General features: G+C 38.8%; 1 long non-coding RNA gene across 5 annotated transcripts in view; it reads right to left on the bottom strand.

The window, feature by feature from the left end:
* The window catches only part of LOC308069474, a 462044-nt gene that overhangs the window by 2584 nt on the left and 432975 nt on the right, over positions 1-26485 (bottom strand). For 2 of the 5 annotated variants that reach the window (XR_013930396.1, XR_013930400.1), the window contains one exon: positions 1-26485. This exon is cut by the window's left edge and continues 2584 nt beyond it. This is a non-coding gene — a long non-coding RNA (uncharacterized lncRNA). The other 3 variants (XR_013930397.1, XR_013930398.1, XR_013930399.1) reach the window with 3 other exon arrangements.

Raw genomic sequence — 26485 nt, 5'->3', positions numbered from 1 at the left:
GACAGTAAATGGTTAGAAATATTCAGCAATACATTATTTGCAAAGTTTATTTAATTGCATAGAGACAAGAAATGACAGAAAAACCCCAAACCCCTTTCTTATCTTTGGATGTAAATGGTTTATTTTTTTCTGAAGTAATGAACAATGTAGATAAAGAATGTCATACAGCATTTCAAAGATCTGTAGTGCAACACAGTGCAGAGTCCCACCCCAAACAGGCAACGACATGCAGTGAGAACACTTCTTTCAGAGTGGCTGGGACTCATCAGAAAATAAATTATCATCACCCACATCAAACAGATGGTTTTGACAATCATCAGGCTATTAGTTTCAACAGGAATCACCATAAGCCTTTACATAGTTTGGATGTTGTCTCTGTGTTATTATCAGTGACTTGGGGTGTGAAAACCAAAATAATTAGTGATAAAGTTTGAGATTGACACAAACAGTGGTGGAACATCAAATAACAGAGGATGAATCACTGGCAGAGTGTCCTGAATGGCTTGTTAAGCTGAGGATAAACATGCTTTATAACATAGGCAAATATTAAAGTCAAACAAAGACCAAAAAAATAGGATGCCCAGCTTCCAAAATGGAAGTTTCTATCTGGAGAAGCAATAGTTTTGAAAACAGCTTGAGAAATGTTGTGATAGCCAATCCAAAAATAAAAATAAATTTTGCTCATCTGGACTCATAATATTAGCTTAAACCCAAACAGTCTACCTTCAGTTTTTCTTCAGTTTTTCCTGTTTGTTTTATCCTTTGTCTAATGTTAGGTCAATCTCAAAATGCAAATGATTTTTAAAAAAAATCCTCACCCTTACACCTCATTCTGTCACTTCTTTTTCGTCTGAACAGTTCACTAAATTTATCCTGGACTTGCAAATAGTTCTAGTGCTCTAAACTTTCTCCTTTCAATTAATAAATTCCTTAAATAGAAAATACTGCAGTGTACTATTCATTGTTACTTTATTGAAGGGAAGGTGAGCATATGGGAACCAAAATATAGGTCTAAGATGTGGAAAAGAGCCTTCAAAATTGGCTCTTCAGTCTAGAGGAGCAGCTGATGCATTCTCATAAAAAAGTCAGGGAAGAGCAGACAACAACATTAAGGTAATGGAATTGCTGAGAATGGCTTGCTTTTCTCCACAGCACACATCTGTTTAAGAACACAGAGCAATCACTTCACTTTTACTTGAATTCACGAACACAAAAGCTGTGGGTCACTTGAGATCGCTCTGCTTGTTCCTTTGTTTTGCTCTTTCTGTGCTCTTCTGTTTTTCTGTGTTCCATTACCTACACTAACGGCAGCATTGTTTCCTTTTTATTCGCTACTGCTTTCATATGCTACCGAGTCTATTAATTCATTATTATACTTTCTGTTGCAGTTCTTTCCTTAGGATCCTCCACACTGCTCTGCATTTCTTGCTGAGTTAATTTCTTCCTTCCTTTCCTCCTTAAAACACTTCATTCAACTTTTGTTCTTTGTCCCTGTTCATCACCCCTTTCTAAGGGCTCCTGCTCTTCATAGGAATGATTGACCTGAGTTCCCAAACTGAACTAGCATCTTCAGTTTTGTCTCTTCTTCTGGCTTGGCTGCCCTTTAGTGGCTTCCAGCATTACTCCATCTTCACCTTCGCTATGTGCTCCCCAGAGAGTGAAAGAGCAAAACTGACAAAGTAACCTTTGAATTCGGAATGCCTATAGTGGAGGGAGTGTTCTGATATACCTGAGATTTTTCAGAGATGCTGAGAGCTCTTTCATTCTTGTAAGCAAGCACTCAATTTCTTGATCATGCAAGAACAGAAAAGAGGAAGAAAATGATGATTTATTTTTAGGAGTGAAACACAATTACTGGTGTATGAAATATAGCTGTAGTAATATGTTTTTTTCTCATACATTTATGAAATGACACTTGTTTGTGGCAAGAGAAATAGATTATCTAGGTGAAAAGATGAAGCACTCTAAGCATCAGCCCCAACTTCTTACTTAGGGATTGCCAGCAAAACAGGAGCAAAGGACACACACAACTCATGTGCAGACCAGGAAGCCAATTCCTTCTTCACAGCCATTTCATCAGCCAGCAGACACAACGTGTTTTCACAAGAGCCTCCTTCAGCTTCCTTCATATCTTTCCTTGAGGATTATTGTCAGTGGGCTAGATGTTGCCAAGGAAGAGGTAAAAGCAAGGTGGCATTTTGAACAGCAATGCTGTCATGGAAGACTTAGAGAAGACATGAGTCAGACTAAGGTAAATCTTATTAGAAGCCAAAAGAATTTAAGAAAGCTACATTCCAGCTGTAAAACATAATGACAGAAGAACAAGAGAAGGAAACCTAAATTTTTAAATCTAGAGTATGTACAGCCACTTGGAAGCAGCAGGTGGGACAGGAAAATACTTTCTATTCTTCTCCACTCCAAGTCTGCTGCAGAAGAAAAGTTCAGAGGCATCATGTTGTCACACCTATGGCAAATAAAACATTGCTGTTACAAGCCATAGGCATCACAATCTGTATCAAAATAAACAGTTTCAACTTATTTCTGTGTGGTGATTCTGTTACCCACTCTGTTTTGGCATCCAGAGGTTTTAACTGAGACAGAACCTAGCTGCATTAGGTACATACAAACACAGAGTATCTAACCCATAGCACTTAAAGAGCTGAAACAGTCAAATGGCTGAAAACAAAGACAATGAGGTGGTTTCATGGATGCAGAGTAGAAATCACAGGACAGACAGACAAAACTTGTTAATTAAGACTCCACATTTCGCCACAGAATATTTGTACATACTTGAAAAGAACTGAATCTGGTTTCTGAGATGTTGGTGGAACCATACAAAGAGATTTCAAAGCTATCTGCCCACGCTGGGCTATTTTCAATGCTATTTTACTTGGTCATGTTTGGAGGCCCAAAGTTCAGCTATGGTATTAACCCACCTCCTACACAGTGAGACACAAACAAAAAAACCCAACCCAGCTTAAAACATGAAAATCTCCTAGAAAGGATACAAAACTATTAAACTGGAAAAATCAGCTAAGGCCATCTCAACTTCTCATGGCAAATGGTAGTTCAGCTTAATAAGTTTTACTAATGGTTTCTTCAGGAATTTAGAATTATGCTTTACATTTTTTATTACAAGAAAAAGTCAGTCAGATCTGCAGGTAATAAGAATTCACAGCTAGAAAGTATCCATTGTTCAATTTATTTAGTAGTTTGTCTCAAATATCTTCAAACTGATATGACTTGCCCACTGCTGACATACAGCTCTGGGACAAAAGTGTGCTATTGTCATTGAAAATCCTGCCGATGGCACAAGACATCCAATGAAGGACAGTCAATACAAAATTTGCAGTAAAAGTTTGGGCATTTTATGCACATCACGAATGTGTTTGAAATGTTCCTTTGGAGGTCTCACTTACTGTTCATTACATTGAAAGTGCTCTGATCTGAAACTATATAGGATATCAAATTAGGTGCATTTGCCATTAAATAAAGACATCGGCAACACTTTAGTATTGGAGAATCTGTGGCATAACAGAGCTGTAGGGTTAGGAGTGACTTTGGTACACCATCTGACTAATTTTTCCACCTAGGATCAGCTATCCTACATCTTTTCTAACTGATGGTCTGAAAGATCAGCAGCAGCCCTGGAGAATCTACCTCTAGATAAATTAATTTAAAATTAAATGCAGTGTTTAATTTTCCTCACCACTGAAATGTTGTGCTTGTTTCAGGATTTCAATTTCTAGACAGAAAGGCTTGTTGGTTTGTGTTTCTTTCCAGCTGAATTAGAGAACCAGCTGCTAATAAGTTTCCTTTGTATTATCAGTGACTTGACACAGCTTGTGACTTGTTATTTTAAGGTTAACTACAAAGTTAGTTCCTTCCTTTTTACTGTATGGCATAGTTCAGTCTTGCAATTTTTCTCCTGTTCAGCCTGGAGGAACACCCTTAGGTACAAGAACTGGATGAGATATCCCTCAAGGAATCTAAGTTACACAGATGTAATATCCCCTAGATCTAACTACATGAACTACATCTAGCTGCATAAACTTACCTGCAAGTCAACCAACTTTTGTCACCTGCATATTTATTAGCAATGCCATCATGCTTTATTCAAAAAGATTAAGACAGATAGTATACAGCATTAAGAACAGATCTCTTAAAGGGATGTCATACATCATTCAGTCATACGCTTTATAGAGGTCTAAATATACTGTGTCGTTGTCATTACTTTTATCATCTAAACTTGTAATCACTTGAAAACTTACCCCAAAATTTTGATACAATATTTTTTTCTGGAAAACTTTTGATTGGCATTAATTACGTTCTCTTGCTGTTTCAAAGGAGATTTTCAATATTAAAATATTGCTACTTTCTATTTTGGGTATCTGTTTCAGCAAGTTTCACAGCAGTGATCTCAAGCCCTACTATGCCAATGAAGCTCTGGATGCAAAACTGAAGTTCATTTGTGTATGAAGGGCAATATCCGCTGAGATTTACCAGTAGGGGCCAAGTGATCATAATGACACATTATCTAAACACATTCTGTAGATTCATTCTTGCAGGTTTCCCTAATCAATGCACAAAATCTTTTAAAATATACTTTTTTTACAAAAGATGCTGTTAAATTCCCTTCCACACCAACTCTTCTTGCAGGCAAAATGTAAGGAATTTGTGTTACTCTTCCTCTATGAAGTGTATTGTAATGGCTAGAGAAGAGATCTCTGACAGATATTGCTGCTGTAACATTTCTATAGCTCAACATTTTGCCATTAACTATTACAAGTCCACTTTACAACTTAGCTGCTGCATCACTTGGGAATGCTACGAGGCACTGATTCAGTGTTCATCTGTCTGACATTGGGGCAGTCTTCTGGAAACAACGGCTTTTCCTCAGAAAGAAAACATTGGGCAATACTTAACAACTTACACTACTACAGACAATCTGAAGGAGTTTTTAAAAACGGTTCAAGATCTCCAACTTTGATATAATGTATTTTTCCCCTGGAAGAGTAATGATTTTAAATTACTCTACCTTGACACAAGTCCAGGGGTGGATTTGCTGAGGTTAGGACAGTAGAGGAAAGGTGAAGGATCAGTGGGAGAAGAACAAGACCCAGGGAGCAGGAGCCATCTGTGATCACTGCTGGTGCAGCACAGTGCATACCTGCCACAGAGCCCAGGAACAGCCATGTGACTCAACGCTTGCCCCACCAGGAACATTGCATACATTCCCAACACACTGGCCAGCAAACTGCCCCCTACATATGAGAGAAAAAAAGTGCCTGAGGCAGCCCAGAGGGGAATTTGGATCAGGCCTCAAATGTACCAAAAGAAACTCCATGGGAAAAAAAATAAGAGTAAGACAAAAAAGAATGGTCTGTTTGAATGCACAATTAATCCTTTGAGGCATCAATTAAAACAAGAAAAGCACAAGAGAAAAAAAGATAAATTGTGGGCTAGTATGCAGAGTACTGCTCATAGGCTTACATTTAGAAAAGGAAAGATCCTGGAAGAATAAAAAAGTCTGTCTTTCCAAAGGAAAATACTTAATATGCTTTATTTCTGATACTGTTGTCACCTTTTGCCTTTAGGAAAGACATTTTATGTTTATGAATTTGAGAGTTTTGCAATACTTGAAGTATATGGAAAAGCATCTTGCACTCCTGATCAGTAAAAGCATTGTTATTCTCTTGACTGAACAACTTGTATGATTGCTGCTGAGCTTCTAAATACTTCCTGTCTCTTATCCATGGTTTCTTGAAGAAAAAGTCAGATCCTTTACAGTCAAGATGTGTCCAACCGCCTCTTCCTTTGGTCATAATCCTCTCATATTCATCACATCCCTGCTATTCTTTCCACAGTCACCACCATTTTCTTCTTGTCCTCAGCAAAAACCATTGCTATGTGCTATCCCTTCTCTTTCTGAACATGCAGAGAAACTTTTTCTTTTTTTGTTTTATACCCTTGTCAAAGACACACCATCACCATAGTCAGTGGCTGCTTCACTTCGGTTAATCCCATCATCTAATTAGACTGAACTGTAACACAAAAAAGCAGAGTTTATTCATTAATCTTACCATTTCCTAGACAAGTAAAAAAACTGAAATCAATACTAATGGTGGAAAAGCTTTGTGTAGAATACTAAAAATATCTATGTCAATATTTTTCAATCCACCTGTCGAAATTAAAGGGAAAAAAGTTGAATGTACCCATATTCATGTGTGGCCAGGCAGTTCATATTTAATAAATTAAAACATTTCTACCGTACCTTATTAAAATGCAGATGTTAAAATACTTCTCTGTAGCAGAGACCGGAATCTTTTTTAGAGCACTTATTATAGTCTGTTTCCAACATATATATGATGGTATATAGAAACAGCCAGGTGCATACAAGTCATACCAGTAACTTGTCTTGAGTGTAAGAGCATTTGGGTTCCACTAGATTCAGCAGACCAAATTAAGTGAAGCATCTCCAATGACATTCTTCCCAACCAGTCTGACAAACATTACCTGGATGAAGCAGTTACAGTGTGAGTGCAACACCAGTGGAGCAACCATACCTACAGTCTGTTACCAATGATCTCTGTCATAATTTAAACTATGTGGTTTCAATAACCAGAAAGACCAGAAAAATTCAGTACAATAAGGAATGGGATTAGAATTCAAAATCTTGAGAAATAGTCTGAAATGAAGGTTAACAAAGAACCACAAATTTCCATACCTGAAAAAGAGTAATAGTCTGAAGAAATATGCACTGGGAAGCAACTGGCAAGGAAGCACTTTTGCAGAAAAGAACCAGTCAGTAGTCTTAACACTGAATTGAACAGGAGTCAACATTTTCACTCCTTTGCAAAAAAGGGAGATACATTCAAAGGAATATAACTTACACTACATGTTAGCTAATCCTTGCACTGTAGCTAGAACTGATAAATAGAGCTAGTACGTTATATCTTACTTTACACTCTGCATGTCCAAAAAATGTGAACCAACTGCTCAGAGTCCAAGCAAACCAAAGAACATGAATAAAAATCTAGACATTGAGACCTATGGGGAAAGACTAAAAGAACTAGAGCCACTTACTCTAAAGAAAAAAAAATCACAGGGGAACGCTAACTGCATACGTACCAAGGTGCAAAGGAAACAGCACAGACTAATCTTTTCTCCACATCCGGGAGCACAGAACAAGAAAAAGGCTAACACCAAAGACAGAAGGAAAATCTCTGGTTAGATCCTGGAATAATATCTTTAAACACAAAGGTAGCAAAGTACTAGAATAGATATGCTGGTAAGACTGTGGGATTTCTATCATTCTCTCAGCAATAACATAGGCTGAGTGGATCTGGCACGGAGGTGACTTGGAAAACCTCATGGGTTTGGGTACTGCTTTTCTACAACTGCATGAATCTCTATGTCAAAAAGGGGTGCAAAGGAAAGGTGCTTGCAGTCAAGAAATCTGCCAAGTATCTAAGCCTCTAGCATCCATAACAACATAAGAGTTTTTCATTTTTATAGTTTCCTTTTCATTTTCTATAGGTTTTCACCTTTAGAGGGCAACTTTTCACAGCTCAGTCTAGAATTTACACAAGACCAAAGGCATTTCACATTAGTGTCTATAGTGTTTTTAACAGTCTCTGCAGTTCTGGTTTCCAAAGATATAGTAAATTTTCAGAGGAGTACTTAGAAAAAAAGAGTATTTGCTAATACAATTTAATGGCAAAGATGCAATCTCATGTTTATACATTAAATCATGAAAAAGACAGCTACATATGGCATCCAAGAGAACTGAATAAATTAAGTTTCTTGTTTTGACATATTTTTGGTGTGAAAGGAAGGAACCAGTATCTTTACAAGAAATAATTTGAAGTCAGGAGCTACCCACCACTAAGAACTCAACCCTGCTAACCTTGCATTCCCAGTGTCTCCTTTGAAGCTTCCATTCACCTTTGAAATTCCTATATCAAAGCAAAGTTTGTATCTTAAAAGACCTTCTTCAATTATTCTGAAACTTAGTTAATAGAATCAACCTCTCCTTCCATCAACTCAGCATAAAGACTGGTAATACAGTGTCACAGCAGGAGTTTAAGGGTTGCTGAAACAAAATTACTATTCTAATGATGATTACTTTGCTTTGCTGTTATGTCTGTTAACAAAATGAACGTTTGAAGAGGCCGATGATCCTTGAAATTTGTTGTTTTACTGTTATCAGAATTACTAGAATGATTTCTGATTGTGGGGCCATTTTTCACTATTACTCATACACAAAACACATGCCTGAAGTTAGAAAAAAAAATCAGCTAGGAATTTCAGTATGTTATGATGTCTTGGTTGAAACAAGAGTGAAGACAGTGAGATGTGGATATTCAAAATCAAGTGCTTCTCAAAACTTTCACCTCCAAAACAAAACCAATCTGAAAGTACTGCTCCAAGACTTCAAGTATGGGAACTAAGTTAAAAGCAAAAATGTTAAATGCCATACCACATAGCAAAGTGGTAACACACAGTTTGTTTACTAGGAGGCCATCATCAACCTCAGAGACAGGGCTTCAACCCACTCTGGCTCCACAGTACACTCTGCCCCACCTGCCCATGGGCCTCCTTCCCCCTGAGGTCATGCTCTGCTCCCCATTATTTTCCTGCTATAGCACTGATGCTCCAAGCTACGCATCTGCATGTTCAGAGCCTTGCTTACACTCTATGTTGGTGATGGCAGTGCCTGAACGCAGTATTCACAACTACTGTTCATTGTGGCCACCTCCCTGCAGGAAACACTTCTGCTCATAGTCGGGCTTTTTGGTTTTAATGATCAAGGTGTTTTTTTCTTTTGCTAAGCCCCAGGAGAAGTCCCACGTGGGGTCCTTACAGTGCCTCAGCACAGGTGAACATGACTATGGTAACCTCAGCAACTGGCAGCCTGGTTGGCACTTGCCATAGCAGTGAAATGCCTGTTCTTACGTTTTGGCAAAGCTTCCACAACCTGAGTGGACCGAATATTCCCTCTGAGTTTGTTGTACTGTTCACTGACCTAATTATTGATGTGAAGGGCTAAGAGGAAAAGAGGGAGGACCCCTGTTAAGTCCCTGCACAATTTGGTCCTGGGAAGAATAAGGGAAAGGAGGGTCCAGAAAAGGACAAAAAGAGTAACAGATGAAGGGCCAGAGATTCCTGTGTAGATTACCACATGGAGGAAACCTGGTGCTGAATAAGCAGCCATCTTTTTTGCCTGGGTGTCTGTGCTGTTGGGAAAGGAAGTGTGTGGAGAGAAATTTCTGCTTAATCTGGAAAATGTACCTTTGCCCATCATAAAAATGCCTTTCATTGACGGACTGTGAAGGCAACTCCTCTGAGCAGGGGTGGGGATTAAACAAGTTAGTAGGTGACCAAACCTAGCCAGAACGGTAGATTTTTCATGGATGAAAGAGCTGACCCACACCTGCCTTTCATACTGATGGCAAGCTCTGGCTGCCAGAGCAGTACTAGTACTGGGCTACCAGGGTGGTCAGAACCTACAGTCTAGAGGAAGAGAAAACAAACGGCATGCTGAGATGAGCACAGTGTTATCTAGGAGCTGGGAAAGACCATGTTCTGTCACCTAAATATTCAGATTGAAATTTTAGGCTATTTTTCACGTTGTCTAGGCTCCTGTTTTCAGACATACCTGAGAAGGGCCACAAGGCTGTACACATCTGATGTGAAACTGAGATGGCTGCTATTCCAGAACCCATGGAGCTGTTGCTTCTGCCCTGAAGTACTGTTTCATTTCTGCCAAGGCATCCAAATGGCGCTTATGACATTGCAGGAGTGTGATGTTCACCTTTCAGCACCTGTAGTGGGCTGCTTATCTCCCCCGCGGCAGTGTCTCAGGCAAGCAGCGTGAAGAAAGATGAAGACACTGGTTTTACCTCTTGGCAGAAAGTGGACTGTGCTTCTGTCTCCAGCATGGAAAGGTATGGGATATTCCTTACCACGTATGCTGTAACTGGGCTGTTGCACGTACCTTTTCACAGGCAAAGCCTGCAGAAGAGTCAGAGGTCTTAGCAGGAAGGACTAACAGTAGACAATGCTGACATGAACAGCTGTGTGTAAGCAGGGAAGAAGGTGTGAGGGAAATGCAGAAGAGGCTAAAGAGAAAGGACTTGCCTGACAAAGTCCTGCTTATGGATTTTCAAGGGTTTTCATCATTACCTAGAGGAGGAAGGACACCCCTCACAAGTGAACTGCTGATTAATTAGACAAGACAAACACCAGCCTGAGTGCTGTAATGAAGAGAGACATCTTCTAACACCTTGCCCATGCACCTGACACTTCCCATGGTACTTCATCCTGACAGGACACAGGCTTACTATATTTTTGCAGAGCAAACATCAATACAGATTATCACCTACCAAGAGCTGTCATCCACCAATACTAGATACAGCATCCTTATTTCTGGCCTTAGTAAGAAAGAAGGTTCTAAAAAATTGTATCTTGCTGAATTTTTCAGAACAGATATAACTTAAAGCTATATATACAGCCGATAATTACAAACACAAAAAAGGAAAGTGAAAAACCTTAATGCTGACATAAGTAAAGGCAAAAATAAAGATTGTGATGATGAGAAGGAAACATTTAAATACAGAGCAGAGGTGGCAAGTGTGATTCTTGAATCCTGAAGCCTTTCCCATGGCAAGGATATTCCGAACAACCTTAATACTTGTTGTGGTTTAACCCTGGTGGTCAACCAAGCGCCATGCAGCTGCTTGCTCACTCCCCCAACAGTGGTATGGTGGAGAGGCCTGAAAGGGTAAATGTGAGAAAACTCACGGGTTGAGGTAAAGACACATTAATAGGTAAAGCAAAAGCCACACATGCAAGCAAAGCAAAACAAGGAATTCATTTACTACTTCCCGTGGGCAGGCAGGTGTTCAACCATCCCCAGGAAAGCCGGGCTCCATCATGTGTAACAGTTACTTGGGAAGACAAACATCATAATGCTGACTGTTTCCCTCTTCCTTCTTCTGCCAGCTTATAAGTTCAGCGTGATGTTTAATGGTATGGAATATCCCTTTGGCTGGTTCAGGCCAGCTGTCCTGGCTGTGTCCCCTCCCAATTTCTTGTGCCCCTTCAGCCTTCTCACTGGCAGGGCCTGAGAAACTGAAAAGTCCTTCACTTAGTTTAAACATTACTTAGCAATAACTAAAAACATCAGTGTGTGATCAACATTATTCTCATAATAAATCCAAACCACAGCACTGCCCCAGCTACTAAGAAGAAAAATAACTCTATTTCAGCTAAAACCAGGACAATACTGTACATACAATGTTAGATAAAGGAAATTTTCCAGAATGCAGTGGAAGTTCCTGCCTGTAAAACTCTGTGTCCAGTGAGATACTTTCAGAACTTTTATCTGAAGCTTAAAAGACTAAAAGTTAATTAATACACTATTGGGAAATATATAAGGTACACTTCAAAAAACAGCCTCCTCTTCTCATTGCCTACATCAGCTGACTTCCTGGAGTGCTCCATTTGTCTTTAAGTGTACTTCTAGAGAATCCCGCCGAAGACTTAAGAGCCCTCAGTACTATCTTTTCATCTTCTTACCCTGCTGCCTGTTTTAGGCATCTGCAGCAGAGTCACATGCTTGAACTAAAATGCCATCTCTCTGATCCTCCTGCTTTACAGGCTTTACCCTTCTCAGCATTCAGATGTATACTCATTTCTGATGCAGTGCATCACTTAGACTTTTGTGATTTAGAATCTAAAGTGTACTTTTAAACAATTCTACAATTACATAATTAAACAAACAAATAAACCAAGACGGAAGTTAGGATCACAAATGACACGTGAAACACCACTAGCTGCAACTACCTAGCCTGAACTCCTGGTGGGTGACTCCAAAGCCTGGAACCTTAAGCCATAATGTCCCAGAAACATCCATGTGGCCAAGCACATGGATTGGTTGCCTGCTTTCCGATTTACATCCCATGTGCATCTTCTCCCACTGTTGTGCCCTTTTCTCTGTCTCTTCCATCTTTGCCATTGGTGTTTTCTTCTCACTCCTTTCAGCTGCTTCTGGAACTTACTGCTATATCCTTTCCCTTCCACACTGTTGCTGTGCATAAGAGCTCACAAAGAACAGGGAAGGAAAAACAGTGAGATGGGAAGACAAGGCAGAGACAGGTACCAAAATGATGAGTGGATAAATAAAAAGCACCTGGTTCACTCTACCTTGATGAAGTAACAGGACCAGAAGCAAGTTTCGGAAAAGTCTTCCCTGACTCATGTCTATCACACTGCTTCAAGACTGTCAGCCCTGCAGAAGACAGCACAGCAGTAGCTACTCAACTACAGGAGGCCCTATATTTTTACTGTCTATTTAGAAAGTTATTGCTCTGTTCTAAAAGGAATCATTACACTACCTAATCCCTGACCACAGAAATACCCACAGGTGCTCAGGGCAAGCCTGGGCTGTATGAAGGTTGACTCAGTAGAAGGGCATGTAATTTTTTCAGGCTTTGACTGTAACACAGTTCTGCTTGGCTATCAATCTTCAAAGCAAGGCATTTTTCCCATGCTTAATAATTAAAAAAATATAGAGCACCAGACAGTAATGTTGCTATTTACCTTGGGAATTCTGTTGTGGTTGCCAAAAAAGCAAAATAAGTCCCACTTACTTAATGGCTGTTTTGTTAGAAAGCATAACTTGACTCCCATGTTTCCTTTCAATATTTTGATTTTCCACAATAGCATGGAAGAAGAATTAGTGTGGTTGGCACAGCACAAAACAGAGCAGCTACAATCCCCTTGTTGTATTTCCAGGTGAGTATTCCTGTGAACTTACAGTACCTTGAAATAAATGGAATTGCCCGCTGTGTCAGAGATCTTTATCTCTAAGGAATGTTGCTTTTATTGGAAGAGCTGAGCAAAAGGAGCTCTCTCATGACTCTGAGAGTGAAGATTAGACTTGTTGCCTTTAGATTAAACCTCTCCTAATTAACCTTCCAATTAACCTCACAACACTCCTTTGAACAAGACTGTAAATACAAATGATATGACATTCCCTTTATCAAAGAACAGCTTTTGCTAGATTGAATTATGATATACGACCATAATCTACAGAGAATTATATTAGCAAGAGTTTTAAACTCTGCCATTAGTCACCAGGATGAACAGAGAAGGTACAGCTGCTACAACAAGCACAAAAAGCAATGCATGACATTTTTTCATCAAAGTTTTCTTTTGTAAAGAAGCAAACTCCAAGATGCAGGATAACTTGGAAGTAGTGGTTGCATTTGCCAGGTTTAAAGAAAACTTGAGTTGAAAACTATGGCATTGAGAAATTAGGGAAACAACCCAAAACCTAATGAACCAAGTATCTATAAGGCAGGAATCCATGGATCTGCAAGAACCAGGCAATGCTCCAAATTAAATCTTCCTCTCACTTTTGTGAGGAGGAGCAGTTCTACTCCAGAGGATTTTTTGTGTTGATTCCTGTTATGCTGAAATACCATCTTCTCCTACCTCTCTCCTCACCCAGAACAGCACCTATCATTTTGCCTTCTCAAACAGCTGGTTTTTCATATGTGAAAAGTTCTTCCAGTTAGAGACAATGTTCTGCTGAATATGTAGGTGGTGAGAATGGAATTTTTTTAAAAACTGGAAAAAGCTCTGTGTGAAATTTCTCTTTATGAACTACAACATAACCATTACTAATTTTTCTTTTCTCACTTTTTTGGCTTTATGTCAGTGCTTTTCTATTTGAAGGATTTCACTGCTGAATGACCTTGCTAAGCAACTTAGAAATCTTTCTTGTGTAACTGGTTTCCACTGGGCAACAAAACTACCAAAAAGTAGGTCCAGCTCCACATTCTTCCTGATGGACAACAGGACATGGACAAGGCAGTCTACCACACCTACCCAAACAAACCATAAATAGCCAGTCATGCCTTCATTGATACTGAACTACTTCACCCTTGCAGAAATCATATTCCTCCACTAGAAGGCTTGATGGAAACACAGGAAGACTTTTCACGCGAGATTCGAGATTCTTTTAAAGGCAAACGCAACCTTGCTAATTTTATTGGCCAAACAAAAAAACACATACCCTAGTTCCGGCACTCTCATCTAAGACTATTTCTCTTGACTGTGTCCTTCAGGCTGCAGCAAGATGCAAGCCATGCTTCCTCTGCTTCCTTCTTGAAGACATCCCTGCTCTGCTTGAGAAAGCACGTTTCTCCTCCCACCACCTTACCAACTTCATTTATAGCCTTATCTTAGATTCCCATGAGCTGGAAAGTGTCCATTTCATTAGCAAATGTGTCTCCCATGTTCTGCAGCAGCCTTTTCTCAAAAGATATAGGCTTGCGTTTGCTTTTTTAATCATGTATTTGTATATACATGTTTTCTTCCTCTTCCAGGAATAGGACTAGAAATGCCAAACTCTTACAAAGAGCAGGGATATGTCTCAGTAAACCCCATCTCACTCAAATGTTCAGCGTACTTGCTAAAGCAAAAGGAACTAGCAGGGCACATATGTCTAAAGAAAAATTTAAATATTACTCAAGCTCCAGGAAAAGGTAACAATTGTTAATTATCTCACTGTTTTTTATGGGGCAGCAGTTAGGCTACAAGCAACTTCATTTAATTTTCTTACAGAATATTTCAAACTGTATGACTGTTTTTTCTTCCTTTTCCCTAGCTTAGAATTCAAGCCAGGAATGTTGGATTCTACAAAGCAGTGATGCTAGCATACATTCCTGTGCCACGACTGTATGATACCAAGAACATATATATATAGGTACATAGACATAACCACCCTTATACAGCCTCTGTGATTTTTGAATACTAGCATCAAGCTGAGAATGACAAACAAGAAAGAAAGAGGAGTAAGAAAATACCTCTTTCACTATGAAATATGTTCTTCTGTTTTTCTTCTCCGGTAGAAATAAAGTTTGATACCCACAGCAGCCTCAAGTTCTCCGATAAATTTGTGTCTCTGGGCTACATTTAACATCATTTTGGAATTCAGATTTTTCAAAGAACACAGGTAGTTCAATGGACAAAACCTGCTATTACAGGGAGCTAAAATATTTGAGAAAACAAATATCTGCAGTTTAAACAAGCTTTCTTAGTCCTGTGCTCAACAGTAGATCTGAACGCAAACAGATAGAGAAAAGCTGTTCTCACCATGGTATGTACCATGCAGCTGGTCAGTGGGGACTGTCCTTATCCTCTGCGTCATCTTATATCAGCCATCACAAGAAAAAAATGCCCCTAAAAGGACCATGACTGTGAACGCAGGTATTTCTGTATTTGTACTTTTCAGGCTGGCACATTTATTTAGCCTCTACTTTTCTATAAGCAAATTGTATCTATATTGCTGAACTTTCCAGACCGAATTATTTTACAGCATACAAAAAGCATGGCCTGCTGTTCGTACACGCCTGCAGGCCTGTGTGTGTTGCTAATGGGCACAGTGATGCACCTCTGAAATAGGGCCTGTGTAAGGTGCTAGGCAGGATTCTGTCAGGCAAAACCTGCTAAAACAGGGATTAGGATGGAATTCAAGGCTATAACTTCAAAGTGTCTGTAAATATTTACATTTGCTCTTTCAAGTTATGACAAAAAATAAAACGACCAGATGTAAAAGGAAGTTTGTAATTGTGTATTTTTATACCATTTTAGTTCCCTGAATCACAGCTCTGCAGTCTAACACTTGTAATGTATCAAGCAAGAGGGCTGAAAGTTCTCTTAGAACAGGAGCAAATACATTGCTTTCAGCCAAAGTAAAACAAAAAAACAAAAAAAAGCTCCATTACTTATTGTCAGAATAAAAATTGAGCAATCATTTAAGTGTATACAATTAAGTAGTTAGCAAACTTTTCATGGTGGAGGATTTTTGTCATTCATTAGAATTCCATTAACTTGGAATATTAAAAAATATCACAAAAATAAATACAGAGGAAAAAACAAGTTTTCAATGGGAGAGAGGTCCTTCAGCATCCCACCGTGACTAAGTTCAGAATTCTGTGTATCTTAAAGGACAGAGCCTAAGCCTTGGCTATTGCTTCTCAGAATCACAGATGATAAAAAAAAGATCTCCATTATTTAGCTCTGGAGTATGCCCTTTTGAAACTTATGATGTACTTCTGTATGTAGACCAGAACATACATCCAAGCTGCATAAGACTGTGCACAACCTCACCTCCTGCCAGTAGTTCAGTTGAGTCATTATCTCAGTCTTGGAAGTCCTCTGTACTGGGTCTGGCTGAGCCCCACAGCAGCCCCCATAGTGCTGTGGTTTGTACTGGTAGCTAGAAAGGTGGTGACACACACCAGCGTTTCGGCTACTGCTGAGCAGCGCTCGCACAGCATCAAGGCTGTCTCTCCAACATTCCGCATCCTCACCACTAGGCTGGGGGTGGGCAAGATCTTGGGAGCGGGGGACATGCCAGGACAGCTGACCCAAAGTGACCAATGGGATATTCCATACCATATGACATCTGCTTAGATATAAAAGCTAAGAGAGAGGAGGAGGAAGTGGGGGCATTTGTTACTTACATTTGTCTTCCGGAGCAACCACTACGCATACTGAGCCCTGCTTCTCAGGAAGTGGCTGAACGTCACCTGCTGATGGGAAGTAGAGAATAACATCTTTTGTTTTCCTTCACTTCTGTGCATGTGATTTTGCTATTGCTTCATTAAACTGCCTTCATCTTGACCCACAAGTTTTTTTCCATCTTATTTTCTCCACCCAGGCCTGTTCTGTGGACAATCGAAGTGATAGAGCTGCTTGCTGGGCACCTGGTGTGCAGCCAAGGTCAACTCACCACATCCCCTTACAAGGCTACCGTCTGTGTTAAATTCTTTCACTCTTCCTTACTGATACTATTTTTGCACTTCTTTATAGGTTCTTTCTAATCTTAGTCTACTTTTTGAGCTAAAGGCTTCATCTCATTGCTTCACACACAAATGTACTGTTTGTGTTTAACAGATAAATGATGACCATGGATAGCTACTTAGACAGAATTATGTGAGCAAAGACATTACTGTAAATGCAAAGCACTGGATGCAAATATGGATTGGATTAAGAACTTCAGAATGAAACAGTTTTCATACATTTTATGCATTATTTTTATGGCTACTCATTACCTACACTTAGTTTTCCTTAATGTCAGTAGAGAGTAAGATCACTAAGCCAGCACTGTTACAAACAGCTCTCCTGTATTCAAAATCAAACAGATATGAAATAGTTCTTATTTTATTTTTTTTAAAGTACACATATGTATACACATATAGAACAGCCAATGTGATACTCAGGAGAAACACCAAATTATTTTGCCTCCATTTTCTACACAGACGACAGGGAAAATATAGAAGATCAATGTTTTCTGGGCTTTTTTTTCACACTGCAATATTGGCCAGTCCTCAGACCATGTAATTCTTGACATCTCCCTTTAAATCATTTAATGGCTTCCTGCTAAACTGGCTGCTTCTGAAGTAAGATTTTCTGTAATACAAAATTACTACCAACAAATTTTAAAAGCTAGACCACCACACCTCCCCCAGTAAAACAACGCTCTAGTATTCAAAGCTAAAATACAGTAAAAATTTAATATATAAGGAATTACTCTTTGTTCTTATGAATGTTTTGCAAGGTCTGATAACTTGTTGAGTTTAGGATACAAAGTAATACTTCTTTGTTGAATGGAATTCGAACTGACTTACAGTTTACCACCTTGGAACTCCCGTTAAGCTTCTATCATCTACCCTCATATTCTTCCATCCTGAGGCTCAAATACTTACACCTTGGAAAGCAACTACTAGGCTATTCCCAAGTGAATCAGAGTATCACCTCTGCTCATTCATACCAATGCCTGCATCTCCAACCATGAAAACTAAAAGAACATTGTTCCAGGTGGCAATTAACTGTGCCATACTGCCCAAGGTAGAACTGTGAAAATGACATTTGATTGTCTTTTTTTTTTTTTTTTTTTAACTACACTAACATCTACCAGTTGCAGCCTCGCTTGATACATGGCATTTATATAGCGTGGGGAGAAAGAACTGAATCCGACATGCCCGCATCCCACCTCAGTGCTTCAACCCGAAGACTATGTACTCCCTCTGTCTTTGGTGAGCAGTATGTATCTAACCACTGAGCAGTGGTGAGCACACTAAGAAAGGGGGAGGGAAAGGGTTCAGTTTTTTGGTCTGTGAGCTGGATCAGAAACAGGTGTCTCAACCTCGACTACCTCCCACAGCCTTTGGAGTCAGTCGAGTCAGGAATCCCAGCAGTGAACAGGCACACACATATCTCCAGGCTTTCACATCCTGACAGCTCTGGACATTTCTCAGTTCTGTTTCACATCAGCACTTTCTGTGAGGAACTGTCTGGGGAGAGAAGAAAAAAGAAAAAGAAATTATTAAAAAAACCCAGAGGCTGTTGTGTACAGAGAGAGGAAAGATGGTCAGAGGACATGGAGAAGTGGATGTAAACTTAGCTTTATCACCTCATGTGTATACTGCTGTAGCGCAACATATAGAAAATTTGAAATGTGTGAAACAGGCCAGGCTGAACCAGTACAGCTGTGAATACACAAGCCAGAAAAGGCTTAACAAATGAAGGAAGATCCAGAGTACCTGAAGGCAATGTCCTTGTTTAATACCAATGAAACATCTTGGAGGAGAAAGAAGGTGAGCTACTCTGTGTTATTAATTGCCATCACAGAAAATTAGGCCTTTCAAGATTGAAATATAATCCATTCTACATCGGGTATAGACAAAAACAGATTGTGGAGGAAAACTAGCAAAAAATGCACATTATAGATAGAGATATATACAACATGGGGCAAAATATTTGGATCTACAGCAGCCTATTCCTTTGCCTTTCTATACTTCACCTTCTCCTGCTCTGCCAAGCTTCATTACTACCAAATAATCACAGCAGGCTCCAAAGTTTTTATGTTTCACCTGCAAGCCTTCCAGCACAGGGGTTTTGTTTTCCACTATTTCCGATCTTCTTACCACAATCTGGGCTAGTGGAAAACAAAATTCAAACTGAAACTCAACAACAGGCTCTCACCATAAGAGGCTACTCAGGTCAGGACATTCAATAGCACTGTTAGGTGTTCCTTCACCACCAGAATGACAATAAAACAATCAAAATCAATTAAGGAGAACATCTGAGGGAGAACCTGAGGAGAACATCCAGGAAATAAGGTTAACTTACTAATTAATGTAAATACACAACATAATACCACAAACTCTCCCATCCTCTTGCATGAATACTTCGCTATTATCATTCTTGTATATTTATTTAATGCCTTGACAACACTGTATTAAATACTCACTAAGTATGGCTCTACTAGAGGCTAACAAAGAGTGCTTGGAAATAACCAGCTCAGGTCAGCATACAGACCTGAAGTTAGAATAGTAGGAATCAGTCCACTCTTGCATGACCCCTGGCACATAAAGGACTGGAACCTACTGCAGTAAGCATTGAATATAGTACTAAAAGGAAGATCTGTAACTTCTCGATACAGGCTGTAGCTTCTGTGGGGATAATCAAGACAGTAGTGCCACAGGCAGAAGGAAGGGGACTGAACGCAATGGGGCCATGCACAGCTGTGTGCAGGTGTAGGCACCCCGAGGGGAGCAAGGGAATCATGCTTCTGTGAACAGATGAGGATGGGGCTTAAGGTTCAGATGTGATGAGCATCTGCCACACAAACTGTATCCAAGTGGTTCTCTGGATACTCAGCCCATCTGAACACCAGGACATCCACAGCATACCCAGCACTCTACAGATTTATTAATATTTAATCCCGATATGTATTTTTAATCAAAAGATCTTAAAGTCCAGTAGAATTTCCAGTTTATATATTCCGGTCCTTAGATGCTTTCATTACTAAATAGTTTATAGGATACAGACCTTACACAAAAAAATCAGGATTTTAATGATTTACATGGATTTCTAGGATGATGAAGATTCACAAAGATAAGCTGTGTATATTATAACTCAGTACCAAAATGCAAGTCACAATTATAGAGAGAGAGTTACAAGTGAAGAAGCTTCCATGAACAGGAGACTTAATGACATTTTAATAATTTATATCAATTAGACCATTCCAGTGTTACCCTTATATTCAAATCCAGACTGGAATGAAGAAAGATGGAAAAGAAAGCAAAACATTTAGGGTGTCTGTGATATACAAAAGCTTTTAAAGGAATATTTCCCAGATTGTCATCAGATAGAAGCCTTGACTTTCAGACCACCAACCTGCTTAAGAGAATCTGTACAGCTGATCACTATGGAGAGAAAACTCACAGCACCAGCTTGACATACCAACAGTGAAAACACACTTGGTTCTTCCTAATACATTTCACTTTTATTCAGCTGTTGATTCAGAGTACTTGACAACTCATAACTCAAGTCTCCAGGACAACTACATCAAACAAAAGAGAATTCCACAGGACTGCTGTATTTTTTTTAAAATAATAAAAATATGAAAAAATAATATTTAAAAAAAGGTAAAAAAGGGCTACTTTGTGTAGAGTAAAATCAATTTAAATCCTAGTATGGAAGGAGGAAAGGATTTCAAAGTGAAAAATTAATGCTGAAGGCAGAATCATTGATAAAGATTAAGAAAGATTTTTGGTTTTGTGGGGTTTTTTTTGAGGTTTTTTTTCCTGTTTTTTACTATTTGTATCTGAAATAGGCTCAGGAGATCAATTATTAAGGTAGTGTCCCTTGCCATATTGGGAATCAAGCTGCAAATTCCGTGACTTGTTCATTTTTCCTGTGTGATTATAAGACATTTAACAACAAACATCTAGAGCAGATTAAAGTGGCTGGAAATTACTCTGAAAGAGAAAAAATTACTCTGAGTTTCCTAAAGGTACTTTTTAGATGTTTTCAAACCTTTCTCCTCTTAGACTACCAAATAAATAATTTCTATTAATTGCAAATTAACTGACAATTCTGGAAACTTGTGTTAAAGGGCTTGGGGAAAAAAAAATAAAATGATCTGACTTTAAAGACCACAATGCCTCCCTTGCCTGGTATAATAGGTGAGAGTCTCAGCAAAGCTTCAAAAAGCTCTGCTCCCTGTTTGACTTCCTTGGACTTGAACTGTCAGTCTTTTTCACTGAAGGCAAAGGCTTTCATGCACTACATTTGAAAATACGTATATTTTGAAATCCCCAAAGTTAGATATTTAACACTATGTGAGTTACTGTATTCAAACTATCTGCATTAAATATTTTAATGAATACATTCACATTGAAAATTAAACTGACCCATTGCACATGTACACATGATAAGCAACATACTACTTGCTAATTTTTATCCTAGACTATGTTAACTGTTCATATTCTGCATATCAATTTCTACTACATTTATGACAGGTAATAATTCAGTTAAGTCAAAAAGGTTTATAGAACCATGTGAGCTTGGCTTCTGAAGTATTCTGCTTCTGTTCTGAAGTAACTTGATGTATCAGGTTACTTAGTGGGTTTCTATTATGCTTGACAGTATTGGGCAGTGCATAGTTCTTACTTAACAGCGATTTATTGCATACTGTGATGAAAGAAGTAAGGCACTTTTGGTTAAAAAAACCCCAAACCTACAAGCTCTACCAAGTTGCATTAAGGTATTCAGAGGCTAGTACGAGCAGCTGTACAACAGCTCTACAGTTAGTAGCTTGTAATAGTGATCCAAAACGGAGCCCAGAATAATCAGTTCCAAATGTAACTGAAATCTCAAAGCTGGCAGCAAAGTGAGAAAGGACACTTCTGGGGCTGGACACTATAGACTATGAACAGAAACAAGACAAGAAGTTCAGATTTGGGCTTTTGCAAAAACATACATGCTCAGCAGACAAATATAAACCAATAAAAAAATAACTCTGAAACACACTATAAAATAATAAATAACTCTTTACTTTCTAAAAAGTATTTGTCTTTAATAGCTTCTTTGAAGCCTGTCTGGACTGTCAGAAGTCAAGACACCACTGGAGGGGCAGCTCAGTAACATACTACTGCTGTGCTATTAATTTCCTTCCTGGGAGCATTGTGGCTAGGAACGTCCTTCTAGTATTATTATCTATTATGTTAGTATTGAAGAAAAAAGGCAAATTAATTGCTTTTATTAAGAGAAAATAGTTTTATTTCCCTTAGTTGTTTTTTTTTTCTTGTGGGACAAATGCTAACTGTAATCCTGACTCTTCACAGCATGTTTCCTCTTAAAGAATTAATTATGTTAGTAACAACTGTTGAGTACATAAATGGTATGTTTGTCTGGCAAATGAAAAACAAATATTTGAGTTCCTACTCTGTCCCCTTCAGTATTTCACATCCCAAGGATGTGCCCTACCAGGCTGGCCAGGGGCTATTTCTCTCATACTTAAGATTCTTCATTCTTAGAAACTGTTTCAAAGGCTTTTTTCCCCCCCATTTAGAAACAAATTATTTGGAAATCTGATTAATGCTTATTAAAAAAAGACAACAACTCATCAGACTTATTTACTTGACCCCAGACACTCAGAACTATTCCAACGAGACCCAGTTTTTAAGCCACAAATCTGAGTGTCAGTATCCATTTTACTAACAATTTGCATGGTAGGCATTGCTCCTCCCATTCTCTGTGGGCACTTACTGCCTTATCTCAGAGGCAGCCAAGGCCTGGTTTCCTACCTGTAGATTTCCAAAGTCTTCATCTCGGCACATTTTCTTATCTACCTTTTCTACTTCACCTCCCTGGAAAGCACAAAGGTGAAAACAAACAGCTAGGCAGAACCAGAAGGAACACATATTGTTTAAAAACAGAAACTTCCATGTACCAGCTGGAGAAAATTTTCACAAAGTCACTACCTTTCTGTCTACCCTCTCAGATCTTATCTTTAAAGGAAGTCAATGAAACACCTTCAGAGAAGCCTTGGAATTACAGCTGCATTAAAAAATAAATCAATCACAGAATCCATGGTAATACGAGTTTTATAATTCTAAAACCTTTCTATTCCACATACACTAATTAGAAAGACAACTCATCACCTCTTCCACTGTTAACAGTTTCTTTCTATTGCAAGAGCTTGTCATGTTTTTCCCATCGAATTTGTCTCAGTCAGCACTCGGCTTCAAGTTTGCCACTGTTTTGTCTGATAAGGAGACAGTGCAACCCAAAGCTCATCCACTTTTTTCCAGATATAATCAGATGGCCTGATAAAAGATACTCAGTATCTCTTCTGATAAATCTTGCATGTTTCAGACCTCTGGGCAAACACAATTACAATCTCACTTTCAATAGTTCCTTACTGCAGCATACTTCTCTTTCAGTATCAAATGGATTTCCTTTATTCAGTCTCTTTTGAGGTTTGCTGCAATAATTTGGATGAAAAGTCCACAAAGTTCATTAGCAAATGGTCATATTTAGAACTCAAGTTGTTTTTTCTATATTACCTCACTTGTTGAGCAATACCTCAAAGTTTAGTTAATATATACAACATATGTAAGAGCCACCACAGCAAAGGCATGCTGGAAAGCTGCTCTGATGTAGGTGGCTTATGATTATCTGATTTGATGCACACTTCATACACTCTTACTGAATACAGATTTTTTTTTCCTAATGCTGCTTGCAAAATCCAGAAAGTATGAAATTAGGTTTACCCCATGCAGGAGCCCTGTGGCCTGGGAAGAAATTTCTGTCTCTGGCATCCTATTTTCACACACAATTTCTTTTTGCTGTGTATGTGGTGTAGTGACTGCTTGTTATGCAAGGATATCTGATAAAAAAATCTAAACCCAGTCATGCTAGGAATGAACAAATGGCAAATATAGTAAGGAAATATGTTACTTCAAAGATAGGAGTAGGCTTTTTGAAATCATTTGAATGAGCTATCAATCTTCTTGTCTGGACGCAAACAGTATACGTGTGTTACTCCTCTGGAGTCCAGTTCATGTTGTTTTGAGGCTCTCCAAATCTTATTTTTGACATTTTTTTGTGACACATGTCACAAGGTGGGGGACTTATCAGCTGAATACAGCACAGTACTGCTATGAACAGAGGAAATGATCATCTGTCTGCACTTGTTCCAGTAGATATACTCCATCAAACTCAGGAATTCAGAATCACCTTTAACACTCCTTGGGAGCATTACAGTGTCTTCTGGAATTTATCCACCTACTGATACCTCCTTACATCCTCAAGACGAACCAGGGCACAGGAGGCTATGTACAGCATCTGATCAGCCAGTGTCACTAAAACGGAAATGTTTACTGTTATTGCATGGAAAGAAAACTCGATTTCTGCACTGAAGAGTTTCCGTACGACCTCTAGAGCGACAGATGCCCACACTTTCATCTCAGCAAAGCAACAGACCATTAGTGGGGAAGTATTATCCCTCTACAAGTTTTTTCCTATGGAGATGATTTAGACTTGCCAACAGTTTTCTTCTGCTGCTTTGGCATCCCCTTCTTGTTCACTCCCTCTTCATTCAGTAACTTTCAGCATAGTCTTAGATAGCACCAGATACCTAAAAGTAGGTACTGAAGTACTACTAAATGTAGTCCTGAAGATTCCCAAACAATGCAAGGCTGACAATCATCTAGACAGTCTTTCTCCAAGACCTCGGGAAATTATCTTCTTGGATAACTAACATCAGGAAGTCCAAAATCCAAAAGAATTTCTACAGAGGCCAAACTCCACTACATGATGATGCAGAGCTGTTAAGAGAAAAGAAGCAGCAAAACAGGAGTTACAGTGCTAGTGGGAGACTTCCAAAGACCCCGGGAAACTATTAAAGATGAAATATTCTCATTCTGTCACTGGTTCTTTCAAGCAGACACTAACTAAAGGACCCTAGAAGAGATCCCTTAAGTGAAAAATGCGTAACAGGAAGGTACTCCAGATATCCTGGGTCTGTTGAATCATGGCTACTGTTGGACGCAGGTTACTGTACTAATATCTTGTTGGTAGGAATTGTATGGTGGTCTTTATGTTCCTATGAGTGTATTTAATACAATGGCTCTAAAAACTGGATACACAGTATTGCAACATTGAAGTGTGCAATTCTGCAGCTTGGAAGGTTCTCTGTCAATATGGTGGTGCTTTTACAAGACGAAGGGAGCCAAGGGTGGATGGATAGCTCTTGCCAAGATCCTAACTCAGCATAATACAAAAAACTGAAAGTGAACTTGCTAGAAAAAAGCCACTTGAGCAAACTGCCTTAAATTTAGGCCTGGAAAAACTTTTTAGCCATTTAGTTTGGGTACTGGGTTAGTTTCTGTGACATGAACGTTAGGCTCATCCTCTGTTTACAGCTGTTGAGCATGAAGTACAGTAATCTGGTTCTGCATACCTCTCTAGTTAACTTGCTCTGTCGTAAGTCTACTAAACTCTCCTCAATGCTAAGCTTGATTGCTAATTGGTTATTGGTACCACCAGAAATAGTGACATGTGATCAACTTAGTGTGTCATGCACAGGGTGTGCTACCTACCAACATGCAGTGGAATAATTCATGTTAACACTGGAACAAGTACTGGATGAACCATATCCAGTCTCTTCTTCCTGTCTTTCTCCTTTATGTTGAAGAAAAAAGTATGTACACTCCTCTCTGCCAACAATGCCATGTTTCTACCTGCCCATCAGTATCAAATATAAGTTTATATTACATTTGTGATTAAACTGGTGGAACAATTGTGATTAAACAAGGAGAAAAATCAGCCAAAAAAAGTCTCTTATACCATTACATCCTTTCAAGAAAATTTGCACGTAAGAAAATATTAAAAAATTGTTTTTTCTAGAGGCAGAAAATAAACAATAGATGTTCTAGTCTGAAAATCAAGCCAAAACACCTCAGCAGTCAGCAATAAATAACTGAAAAAAGAAAGAGGAAAAAAAAAAAGAAAACAATGACTCACAAAATGAGATACTTAGTATGACAGATCTGGATTAGCAAGATCTTCAAAACATAAGAATGCTGGCATGAAAGAGACCAGATGTTGTTAGTATCATAACGTGTATTTTATGGGCTAGAACATTATCTATAGAGTTCTCCAAAGAATACCTGTAATCTACACACATTTCCCCCCAAAATAAATTCTGTTATTTAAGATTCTTGTCTCTTTTAATACATGACATGCATGTAAGCCATCTGAACATGAATGCAGTCAATGATCCTTTTAATATACTTCACAGCAGTTCAGACTGTAATGGAAAGCCCGGGTTATGCATCTAATTTTTAGCTGTACTGGATACATGATTCCTTTCTTGAGTGGCAATCACAAATTATTATCAAAGGCCAGCATAAATGGCATTCAGATTTCAACAACTGAGCTCAATACAACATTTAGAGCACTTAGTGCTTATTGTGAGTTTTGCTGATTGCTGCTTATGCAGATTACAAATATTGCAGGGTACCTTAGACAACCAGAGACATTTTCTTCCAATCCTACTCACCTCAGCTGACACCTCACTTTGTAGGTAATTTGACTGTGGTCTGCAGAC

The sequence above is a fragment of the Falco punctatus genome (genome assembly GCF_963210335.1).
Source record: "Falco punctatus genome assembly, chromosome: 9".
In the NCBI taxonomy this organism is placed as follows: Eukaryota; Metazoa; Chordata; class Aves; order Falconiformes; family Falconidae; genus Falco; species Falco punctatus.
Note: the sequence above shows the minus strand (reverse complement) of the source record. Positions and strands in the feature narration are given on the sequence as shown.